Source organism: Pogona vitticeps, chromosome 4 (genome assembly GCF_051106095.1).
Source record: "Pogona vitticeps strain Pit_001003342236 chromosome 4, PviZW2.1, whole genome shotgun sequence".
Classification (NCBI taxonomy): Eukaryota; Metazoa; Chordata; class Lepidosauria; order Squamata; family Agamidae; genus Pogona; species Pogona vitticeps.
The window spans coordinates 44,150,495-44,162,766 of NC_135786.1; positions in this window are offsets into that span (position 1 = coordinate 44,150,495).

A 12,272-nucleotide genomic window follows, 5' to 3' on the forward strand; every position below is an offset into this window, starting at 1 on the left:
ACAATTTCAAAAAAGATTTAGTAATGTGAGATTAGGAAAAACCACTGGGCCACTCAGGTATAATCTAAACCAAATCCCTTATGAATACACAGTGGAAGTAAAGAACAGATTTAAGGAACTGTCCACTTTGGTGGACAGAGTGCCTGAAGAACTTTGGATAGAGGCTCGTAACATTGTCCAGGAGGCAGCAACGAAAACCATCCCAAAGAAAAGGAAATGCAAGAAAGCAAAGTGGCTGTCCAACGAGGCCTTAGAAATAGCAGAGAGGAGAAGGGAAGCAAAATGCAAGGGAGATAGGGAAAGTTACAGAAACTTGAATGCAGACTTCCAAAGAATAGCAAGGAGAGACAAGAGGGCCTTCTTAAATGAACAATGCAAAGAAATAGAGGAAGATAACAGAAAAGGAAAGACCAGAGATCTGTTCAGGAAAATTGGACATATTAGAGGAACATTTTGCGCAAAGATGAACATGATAAAAGACAAAAATGGGAAGGACCTAACAGAAGCAGAAGACGTCAAGACAAGGTGGCAAGAATACACAGAGGAATTATATCAGAAAGATTTGGATATCCCGGACAACCCAGACAATGTAGTTGCTGACCTTGAGCCAGACATCCTGGAGAGCGAAGTCAAGTGGGCCTTAGAAAGCCTGGCTAACAACAAGGCCAGTGGAGGTGATGGCATTCCAGTTGAACTATTTAAAATCTTGAAAGATGATGCTGTTAACGTGCTACATTCAATATGCCAGCAAGTTTGGAAAACTCAGCAGTGGCCAGAGGATTGGAAAAGATCAGTCTACATCCCAATCCCAAAGAAAGGCAGTGCCAAAGAATGCTCCAACTACCGTACAATTGCACTCATTTCGCACGCTAGCAAGGTTATGCTCAAAATCCTCCAAGGTAGGCTTCAGCAGTATGTGGACCGAGAACTCCCAGAAGTACAAGCTGGATTCCGAAGAGGCAGAGGAACTCGAGACCAAATTGCTAACTTGCGCTGGATTATGGAGAAAGCCAGAGAGTTCCAGAAAAATATCTACTTCTGCTTCATTGACTATGCGAAAGCCTTTGACTGTGTGGACCACAGCAAACTATGGCAAGTTCTTAAAGAAATGGGAGTGCCTGACCACCTTATCTATCTACTGAGAAACCTATATGTGGGACAGGAAGCAACAGTTAGAACTGGTCATGGAACAACTGAGTGGTTCAAAATTGGGAAAGGAGTACGACAAGGCTGTATATTGTCTCCCAGCTTATTCAATTTATATGCAGAATATATCATGCGGAAGGCTGGACTGGAGGAATCCCAAGCCGGAATTAAGATTGCCGGAAGAAATATCAACAACCTCCGATATGCAGATGACACCACTCTGATGGCAGAAAGTGAGGAGGAATTAAAGAACCTTGTAATGAGAGTGAAAGAGGAGAGTGCAAAAAACGGTCTGAAACTCAATATCAAAAAAACTAAGATCATGGCCACTGGTCCCATCACCTCCTGGGAAATAGAAGGGGAAGATATGGAGGCAGTGTCAAATTTTATTTTCCTGGGCTCCATGATCACTGCAGATGGAGACAGCAGCCCTGAAATTAAAAGGCGCCTTCTTCTTGGGAGGAAAGCGATGACAAATCTTGACAGCATCTTGAAAAGCAGAGACATCACCTTGCCAACAAAAGTCCGAATAGTCAAAGCTATGGTTTTTCCTGTCGTGATGTATGGAAGTGAGAGCTGGACCATAAAGAAAGCAGACCGCCGAAGAATTGATGCCTTTGAATTGTGGTGCTGGAGGAGGCTCTTGAGAATCCCCTGGACTGCAAGGAGAACAAACCTATCAGTTCTAAAGGAAATCAACCCTGAATGCTCACTTGAAGGACAGATCCTGAAGCTGAGGCTCCAGTACTTTGGCCATCTCATGAGAAGAAAAGAGCCCTTGGAAAAAACCTTGATGTTAGGAAGGTGTGATGGCAAGAGGAGAAGGGGACGACCGAGGATGAGATGGCTGGACAGTGTCTGCGAAGCAACCAACATGAACCTGACACAACTCCGGGAGGCAGTAGAAGACAGGAGGGCCTGGCGTGCTCTGGTCCATGGGGTCACGAAGAGTCGGACACGACTAAACGACTAAACACACAATGTGAGTCAGAACTTGACAGTGTTTGGAGCTTGCTTTTAACAGCAAGTCTCAGCCTCAGAATGTGCGAAGTAGTGATTGTGATAACAGTGCATCAGAACCCATGCAAAGAACATTTACTTCTCAAGATATCACAGCTTCTTCTTCATATTAACTGAGGAGTAAAGCTTCCATAGCAGAGGTTTGTTGGTTTTTTAGAGCAGATTTTCCAGCCTCACAAGTGCCCTGTCAGACCCTTCTCTCCAAAATGCCAAGCACAAATCTCCAGGCTGAGAGCTGAAAGCTTTCTTTGATGTCTGTCAAGAGCTTCTGAAGCTTCTGCTTCCACCTTCCCTGGCTTTTACTGTGATTGCCTGTGAAACTCAAAACTCAGCTGGTGGCTTAAATTGGTCCATTTTACACTGCATTTAGTAGGGCCTGCTGACTTTCAGTACCAATGAAGGTGATGAAGAGGTGATTTTCACCAAAAATATGAAGTGTTTTTTTTAAAAAAATCATTTGGGCAGTTCCATTTCAACATGGAAACCAAACACCTTATGTAAACTTTTGTGGCATAACATATAAGTGCCTAATATATAGGCACATGTATCCTGTCTAATTTTTCTTCTGCTTTCCAGTTGCACATCTATCAGTTTCCAACAGGACATTTTTTTCCAACTACACATTTTGTGCCAAACTCCATGCTTAAAAAAATGCTGCCATATCACAGGAAGCAACCCTGAGATATGAGAAGTACCAGAGGACTTTTCTCTCAAGGGTTTAACAGCTGGACCACATATTTTATTTGCATTTGTAGGACTGGTTCAGATCTCTAATCAGAGCTTGGAGAAGTGTCATCTTGCATTAGACGCCAAAGTAGCTGAGGGACTCTGAGAGTTGTAATCCACTAACAATTTGTTTAATAGACAGAATGCTGTTATGGATCTTCTTTTTCCTTAAATCGGTATTAGCATAGGTACCCTATTGTTACTCAGTAGGCAGCATGAAGGAAGGGGTGGCACATCTTTTCAGTCTCCTACTGCCATCAGAATAGGAATACACATACAAACACATACAGTCCAAAGCCTTAGAATTAGAGTTCCTGCTGGTGCCAATGGGAGCATTTCCCTCCAGGATCCTGGCTGTGTGCTCTGTACCACACAATCCTTATTCTGATGGGATGTTCTGAAGAGATAAGCTTCTCCTCCTTACACTTGCTTTCTCTCAGTAATCTCATCCCATCTTGTACCTGTAACTATTCAAAGGGAAACAAGCCATGTACTTTCAAGCTATGTATTAGATTTAAATCCAGTTTGATGCTGAACCTAACCTAATTCAAAAAGTTGTTGTGAGGGGAAAAATTAGAACATGGTGGAAAGTCATTTCCCCCAAATTACTTGGGGAAAGGGCAAGATATAAGTGTAATAAATAAATGAAGCCACACAAATTTGAACCAAGGTAAAATGATGTAAGATATTTTGCTTATTTTTTAATACAAACCTATGCGCAGATCTCCAGATACTTAAGTGTAGACAGCATAGGTCACATCCATGTTGTATGTTTTAAAACTGGCATTAATACTTAACAGAAAATATTATGCATGTCACACTGGTTTTGTTCTGCCTGATAGAACAGTTCTGTGTATGTCAAACGTCAACAGAATCTGATTCAATGAACACAGCAGTTTATCTATTCAGTTACATGTGTCTAACCTAATGTGTTATCACTGCCTCAGAAGACCTTGCGATTTCACTATGTGATATGATTGTTTGGGTCCTGCTTTCTCCTTTCACAGCCTGTTGAAATTGCAAACAGAGCACCAGACCTAAAAGAACAAAATATAAAGGCATGGAAATTCTTTTAAAAACAAAACATCATCATGCAGGTGCTTCTCTCCATGTTCATTTTATGGTGTAGAAATAAACACATTTGTTTTATACCATAACAGTTCCTGTCAAAATGCTGCTGGTACCAGCAGCTTTAATTGGAACCCAGTGAATGACATGAGGCCTAAGCACAAAAACCTGAGAAAATATAGTCAGGTAATTTGTTCCCTGTTAATGACCAAAAATTTGAACCCCGTTCCCCACTTTTTTTTTTCATACCTGAACATAGGAGAAGAATAAAGGCTGAACCCCCACCCCCACCCCCGATTAAGAATTCTGGCATTTATAGATTTCTTGTCAGCTACTCAGTGGGTAGGAAAATATACCAATGATTATGGACAGAGTTGGGCATGAACCGTGGGTCAGCGCAGTTTGGCCTCACCATTGTTCTGTGGGATGCCCTGGTTTCCCTTGCCCCGTCTCCTCCAGCAGGTGCCCACTTAAAGGCAGTGCCCAGAGGAGGCAGGGCTGGGAAGCCATGCCACTGTCTCTGAGTGGGTGCTTGCCAGAGAAGGTGGAACAAGAGAAGCCAGGGCACTCATGAAATAGCTTTGCAGCCATACCACTGAACCATGTTTTGTGCCTGTCTCTAATCAAGAATAACCCATAATTTCCTCTGCTTTGGTGTGTAAATAATAAGTAATTCCTTTTCCACAAGAGGGCAGTAGGCCACAGAAACTAAGAGCAATGGATCTCTTCAAGTGAAAACTGTCTGCTTTTTCCATACGTTTTGTGTGTGTTGAAATAACTCTTCCAAATATACTTAATGGTCACATGACTACAGTTTTTTTTTAGTACACAGTGAGAAAAACTCTTTATATTGAGGCTTGATCAAAACTAAAAATGCAACCCCATGTATGTCTATTTTGTAAAGAAGGTCTATTGAAATCAGCTGTAGTGTTAGAAAGAGGTAGCCCTGCTAGTCTGCTAGCACGTCAGGCAAAAACAAAATGAAAATGAAAAAAATAACGAAGATAAAAACATTGTGGCACCTTAAAAACTAACTGCTTTATTTTAATTGAGCTGCTGGATGGCTCAGTGGCTTAGGCATCAGAGGCTTGGAGTTCAGTATCCCACTGGGCAAGGATGCTGAACTTGATGATCCAGAAGGTCCCTTCCTACTCTACAGTTCTAAGATGATGATGATGTGAACTTTTGTGGACAAGTTCACTTCTTCAGACACATCAGAACTCAATTGTGTTTCTTTAGAATGGCAAAATAATTCAGATAAAGTTAACTAGGTTTTTTTCCCCGTTCCACTGGGGGGAAAAGGAAACTAAAGCATTATAATTTTTTTCTGTACCTATCCCATTATATGCAAGGATTATCATTTCAAATATGTTTTGCCAACAAACACTGGACGTAATGCTCAGGAGTCAAGACCTATTTTCATAAAGCAGTTTAGAGAGAGTAGTCAGAAATTGATTTATTCTCTTGCTCAGACTTTTTTTTTGGCCATGATTTGGTGTAGTAAAAATATTTTATGAAAGGATTTTAATTCCATACATAGAACAATTTGCCAAGCTTCAAATGTTTGAAAACAGATCTTCAGATGTAGGATCTTGGCATAAATTGAGAGCATTCCATTTTGGAGGGGCAGAAAACCTCAAGGCCCTTTTTAATAACAGAGAGATACACCACATACAGAAACCAGCTTTTACATTGGTTCAGTTACAAATCCCTGTGCCACTTGGTTGAACTTCAGGTGTTCCCTTCTTATTTAACTCTGGGAACACAGAAAGAAGAGGCACAACCAATTTCTGCCTCCTTTTCCAGGGTTCCATTGTAATACACAAGAACTCTGCTGGCTATGTGTCTCTTCCAATGCCCAGATAAGTTAGGACTTTTGTTTTGTTTTGCTTTTGGCCATAGTTTATAGATTTCCATAGTCGGCATGCTTGTGGACTTTGGGAATGTGTAGTCCAAAAACAATACTTTTCCAGGCTCTGACCTACTTTTATGGGACATTCTTGTTTACAGTGGGGTCTTGACTTGAGAACTTAATCCGTATTGGAAGGCGGTTCTCAAGTCAAAAAGTTCTCAGGTCAAATCTGCATTTCCCATAGGAATGCATTGAAAACCATTTGATCCGTATCTGCTCTTTTCTGTCCATAGAAACTAATGGGAAGCTGCTATTCCGCCTTCGACCACTAGAGGGGGATATTTTGTTTCTTTTTTTCTTAGGTCAAGAAAGGTTCAGGGAAGGCAGGGAAAATACAGTCCAGGCAGTACAGTACCAGGCAGTCTGGAGACTGTCTCCCAATCCACTCTCTAAACGCTGGGAGGAGTGAGGAAGCAGACCAGCACCCTTTTCACTGGCCAACAGTTAACTGAAAGTTCAAATTTTGCGCTTTCCCTGCCTCCCACATGGTTTTTTTTAGTACTTAACTCAAATCTAAGTACTTAAGTCAAGTCAATATTTTCCTATGAGAGTGGTTCTTAAGTCAAAATGTTCTTAACTCGAGCTGTTCTTAAGTCAAGACCCCACTGTATCTTCTTAGATTCTTACACTATAGCCTTGGGTTACAAGAAATGAAAGCATGAATGATAGCAGGCATATAGTTTTGGAAACAATATCTGCATTTAAAAGGAATGTCTGCTCAAATCTGAGCAGTTAATGCTTGTTTGCTTGTCGCTTGGGAAAGAAAGGAAAGGGAAGAACATGGGGGAGGGGAAGCCATTCTAGGCCTGTTTCACACTCCATGATTTCAGAGTGTCTTGGCTGTTCTCTGTGTGCAAAGCATACACAGAACAGATGTCTGTTTTACTCATAGAAGAAAATCATCCCACTTAGAGAGGAGCCAGTGTGGTGTAGCAGCTAGAGTGTCAGATCAGGTCTAAGAAGACTTTGATTCAAATCCCTTGTTGGCCAAGGAAACTCAGTGGGTGGTGGTAATGGTACATAACTCCTTGAACATCTCATATATTTTAGAAACTCAATTAGGGCACCATAACTCCAGTCTTCTGAGTTGATGGCACTTAACAACAACAAGAAATCATCATGTAGCATGTGGTCCTTATGGCGTTTCTGAAAATAGTCCATGGCTGAACCTTGCTGGCTTTCAGAAGAGCATTTATGAAGCTGGAAATTGTTGCTCGGATGCTATTATGGATTCATTGCTTTAAGAATCTAAGAACAATGCTGGATTCATGGAATGATAAGACACCCTGTAACTATGCTAGACCTATGAAACTGTAAGAAGCTATGAAGTATGAAGGGTTAGGCATGGAACTATGGGGATCTCTCTTGGATCAAGTGAAAGACCTGTGTGATTTAACATTTTGTTACACAGCAGTAACTAAGTGCATATGGGGAGTCCACTCAAAAGACATGAATACAATTGCTGCCTCTGTTCTAACTTCTGAATGCTGTGAACATGGAAGGGTTGATCAAAGCCTAGATTTTCTGTGAGCTGAAACTCACGATTTCCATATTGGACTTCTGCAGCTGTACAAGACTCAAGGAGAGATGTCCTTGAATAGATATACAATGAGAGAGACTTTATGAAATACAGTACATTAAAACGAGTACACCAATGACTTTTAACCCCTGCCAAGTTATCCAAATTCAATAGTAAAAACTTGGTTATTCAGACAGGCCACCACCCCCCAGTCACCTCAGTTCTTTTCTTTCCTTTTTTCTGGTTCTTAATTTAGCCATCTTGGATAGTATTAATTATAATAATTGCACTATGCCAGTTAATTTTTTTTACATTGTTTAATGTGTTTTAATTTTTGTAAGCCGCCCCGAGTAGACGTTGTCTAGAGGGGCGGGGTAAAAATTGAATAAATAATAATAAATAATAAATAGTATCCACACAGACAGTATTATGCTGGAGAGTGTTGAGACAATATGGCTGATTTATTTATCTGCGGTTGCAATGTTTTCTGTACCACACTATGGGAAGAGTGTTGTCTCAATTTGAATGAGATACAGTAACTAGTCAGACAAAATATATTATTATGGTCAACTCTTGCTTCTGTCAGTTTTTAGTCATCATAATCATTCTTTACTGCATAAAGATTTGATTATAATATTATTAAAATGGAATACACATTTTCCTGATATGGAAAGATTCTAGATGATTTCTTAATGAATACCTAGATGGGTTAGCTGTGCTCAGTTTTGCACTCAGTGAAAGTGACATGGAGAATTAGAGTAGCAAAAGGTACAGAAAAGACTGATTTATGGATACTTGATGTGTTTTCTTTGTGTTTAGTAATAACAATTCTTCTTCCACTGGAGGCCTCAAGACTAGCTTAGGTTCTGGAAAGATGTTTTGTGAACCGCTGTGAAAATAACCTCCCATCTTCCACACATATAACTCTAGTTTATTTGACATTTGTTAACAGACTCTGGGTTGATAATTGCCAAAATCCTGTTGCTTAAAATGGCACTAGGATAAGGCAGGTGAAACAATGGGAATTTAGTGAATCAGCTCCTCCATAGGTTCCAGATTCCAATGGGCCTACTCTAACTGCAACTTACTATGCTAAAATACACCATAGTTTTGTTATTGTTGTTTAGTGGTTAAGTCATGTCTGATTCTTCGTGACCCCATGGACCATAGCATGCCAGGCCCTCAGGTCAATTTGAATCAATGGAATTTATGGAGGAATTTACTCCACAACCCCCCATGGATTCACTGGTGCTACTTTGGTGAGGTTTATTGTACTAAGCAACAGGCCTTTGGCCTTTTATTTTTTTTTTTTTTTTTGCTTTTTTTGCTATTTTCCTGCAATTTAGCTCCATTTTGAGTGAACAAAGAATGCTTGAAGTGGTTGTTGTGGGTTTTTCAGGCTCTTTGGCTGTGTTCTGAAGGTTGTTCTTCCTAAAGTTTCACCAGTCTCTGTGGCCGGCATCTTCAGAGGACAGGACTCTGTGCTCTGGTGTAGTTGGCTCTGGTGTAGTTGGCCAACTACACCAGAGCACAGAGTGCTGTCCTCTGAAGATGTCGGCCACAGAGACTGGTGAAACGTTAGGAAGAACAACCTTCAGAACATGGCTAAAGAGCCCGAAAAACCCACAACAACCATTAGATCCCGGCTGTGAAAGCCTTCACGAATACAATGCTTGAAGTGGTTGTTGATGTTTTCATTACTCAGATACACCTTGTATTACATATTTTGGAATTATAATGTAATAAAGTTTGAAGCATGACATGAAGTATTGTGGCATTTTTAAAAGCAAGATGCAGTAAAATAAAAAATAAAATCAGTGTGAACTTTTGTGGATCAGTTCAATTGTTCAAACAGTGCCTTCTTTGTGCACCTGAAGAAATTGGTTGCAATCTGAAATAAATTTGATAGTATTAAAGATGCCACAATACATAAAATTAAATCCTTTGATTTTCTGGCTCATTTTTGTTTTTGCTGAAACACACTAGCAAATCTTTCTGAAAACGTAAGCTAAATAGCTACAAAGTATGGTCAGGGCGGGGAAAATATGATGTGCTGTTTTTCAGAAGGAATGCTGCATCATACTCAGAGATGCCCTGGAGCAGATACTAAAAGTTTCCCTAGAAGTTGTTTTTGTTGTTATATGCCTCCAAGTCGGAACTAACTTACAGCAACCTTAACAAGGCTTTCAAGGTAAGTAATTAGATACTGAAGGAGTGGTTTTACCAGTTGCACACCTCCAGTGAGTTCCCATGGTTGAGGGAATTCAAACCCAGACCTCCAGAATCCCAGTCTGTTACTCTATCCACTACACCACTCTGGGTATCTCCTCCCCTAGAGGTTGGAGAGGTAAAATTAGTGGACAGATGAGCCCAAAGAGGAAGTGAGAGAAACAACACTTTGTTCACAACTGATCAAATTTGGAACTAGTGCCTTGAAAACTGCAGTGAGCAATACACAGCCCAGGAAAACACAAAGCAGGCATTTAAGTTATTTGCAGTTGAATGCTCGTATGCGTTCATGCACAGAAATATGTAATCAATGGTATGAATAAAGCTGTGCAAGCTGCCATGACAAGGACATAATGTTCTGTGAGTCTTATCATTTGCCAAATGGATAAAAATACAGCCGGGTGGTTATATAATTAACACAACACTCCCTTTCCTGTAAGTATCTGTTATGACATGACACAAGTTATTCATGCTGCTAATTCACATGAAACAACTATGCGTAGACACAAAATGGTGCATACCCAAGAGGGGTGTGGTCCTTTTAAAAAGATGTTTAAGTTGTGTGGTTTTTTTTTGTTTTTTAGAATAATGGGCTGCCACAGTTAACCAACTACGTACTGTACAGACACAAACTGATTTTATACGACATTTCATTACCAGTCTTGTCATACACAGCAGTGACATCAGATCTTGGAAAAGTTAGTTTTTTCAGACTTTAATTGGCTGAGAGGATTCTGATAACTGTAGTCTGAAAAGTAAATCTCTGAGTGGTATCATAAAAATGTAAACAAGACTTGGAAGGAGCAGGAGAAAAATAAATTCACAGTGAATCTTAAAAAATAAAGGATACAAAAATGTGGCACATCAAAGACAAACTGCTATATTTTCTTGTGAGGTTTCATGGACAAGTCCACTTATTCAGACATGAAAACACGGATTAAAATAAAGCAGTTTGCCTTTAAGTTGCCACAACATTCTTGTCCTCTTTATTTTTTAATTTTAGTTTTGCCTAATATGCTAGTACAGACCGACATGGCTAACTCTTCTAAAACTACCACAGTGAACTTGTTGTTCTATTATTTTTACATTCATGTGAGCTTTCTGACAGCTTCAGACTGATAATCTCTGGGAACTGTGAGCAATAATCAGAACTTTGCACCCATTTTTAGATTAAAACACAAACACATGGATACACAGAGAGAACATTAAATAATAAATAAATCCAGATATTAAATATGAATTTTTAGATAATAGAGTACCATGGCTGGTTCCGCACCTAGCACACTATATGTCAGAATGCAGAAATATTCTTATTGTTTAGTGCAATTACTCATCAGAAGTGTGCTGCACATAGAATAAGAGTTTAATTACTTATGGTTGTATGTTGCTGTTCCTCTAAAAAGCTCAGTGTAATGTATTGTAACACCACTAGGAATTCTGAATGGAAAGATTGTTTAAAAAATGCTTAAATAAATTTAAAAAGGTTGCTAAATTTACTTTCACAATGTGTGGGAAGGTATGTGAAGCTACCAAAAGGCGTTTGGACTCCTATAGAACTTCACATTTAAGCATGTTGACAGTAAAGTCCTCTACATTTCTCCACAGAGGTAAGCCCTGTTTAGTCTCGTTCGTTCATTTAGTCGTTTAGTCGACCCCATGGACCAGAGCACGCCAGGCCCTCCTATTTTCCACTGCCTCCCGGAGTTGGGTCAGATTCATGTTGGCTGCTTCGGTGACACTGTCCAACCATCTCATCCTCTGTCGTCCCCTTCTCCTCTTGCCTTCACACTTTCCCAACATTAAGGTCTTTTCCACGGAGTCCTCTCTTCTCATGAGATGGCCAAAGTATTGGAGCCTCAGCTTCAGGATCTGTCCTTCCAGTGAGCACTCAGGGTTGATTTCCTTTAGAATTGATAGGTTTGTTCTCCTTGCAGTCCAGGGGACTCTCAAGAGCCTCCTCCAGCACCACAATTCAAAGGCATCAATTCTTCGGCGGTCTGCTTTCTTTATGGTCCAGCTCTCACTTCTATACATCACGACAGGAAAAACCATAGCTTTGACTATTCGGACTTTTGTTGTCAAGGTGATATCTCTGCTTTTTAAGATGCTGTGTATTCATAAGGGATTTGGCTTAGATTATACCTGAGTAGCCCAGTGGTTTTTCCTACTCTCTTCAGTTTAAGCTTGAATTTTGCTATGAGAAGCTGATGATCAGAGCCACAATCAGCTCCAGGTCTTGTTTTTGCTGACTGTATAGAGCTTCTCCATCTTTGGCTGCAGAGAATATAATCAATCTGATTTCGATATTGCCCATCTGGTGATTTCTATGTGTAGAGTCGCCTCTTGTGTTGTTGGAAAAGAGTGTTTGTGATGACCAGCTTGTTCTCTTGACAAAACTCTATTAGCCTTTGCCCTGCTTCGTTTTGAACTCCAGGGCCAAACTTCCATGTTGTTTCTTTTATCTCTTGACTCCCTACTTTGGCATTCCAGTCCCCTAGAATGAGAAGAACATCTTTCTTTGGTGTCAGTTCTAGAAGGTGCTGTAAATCTTCATAAAATTGCTCAATTTCAGTCTCCTCAGCAATGGAGGTTGGTGCATAAACTTGGATTACTGTGATGTTGAAAGGTCTGCTTGGATTCGTATTGACATCA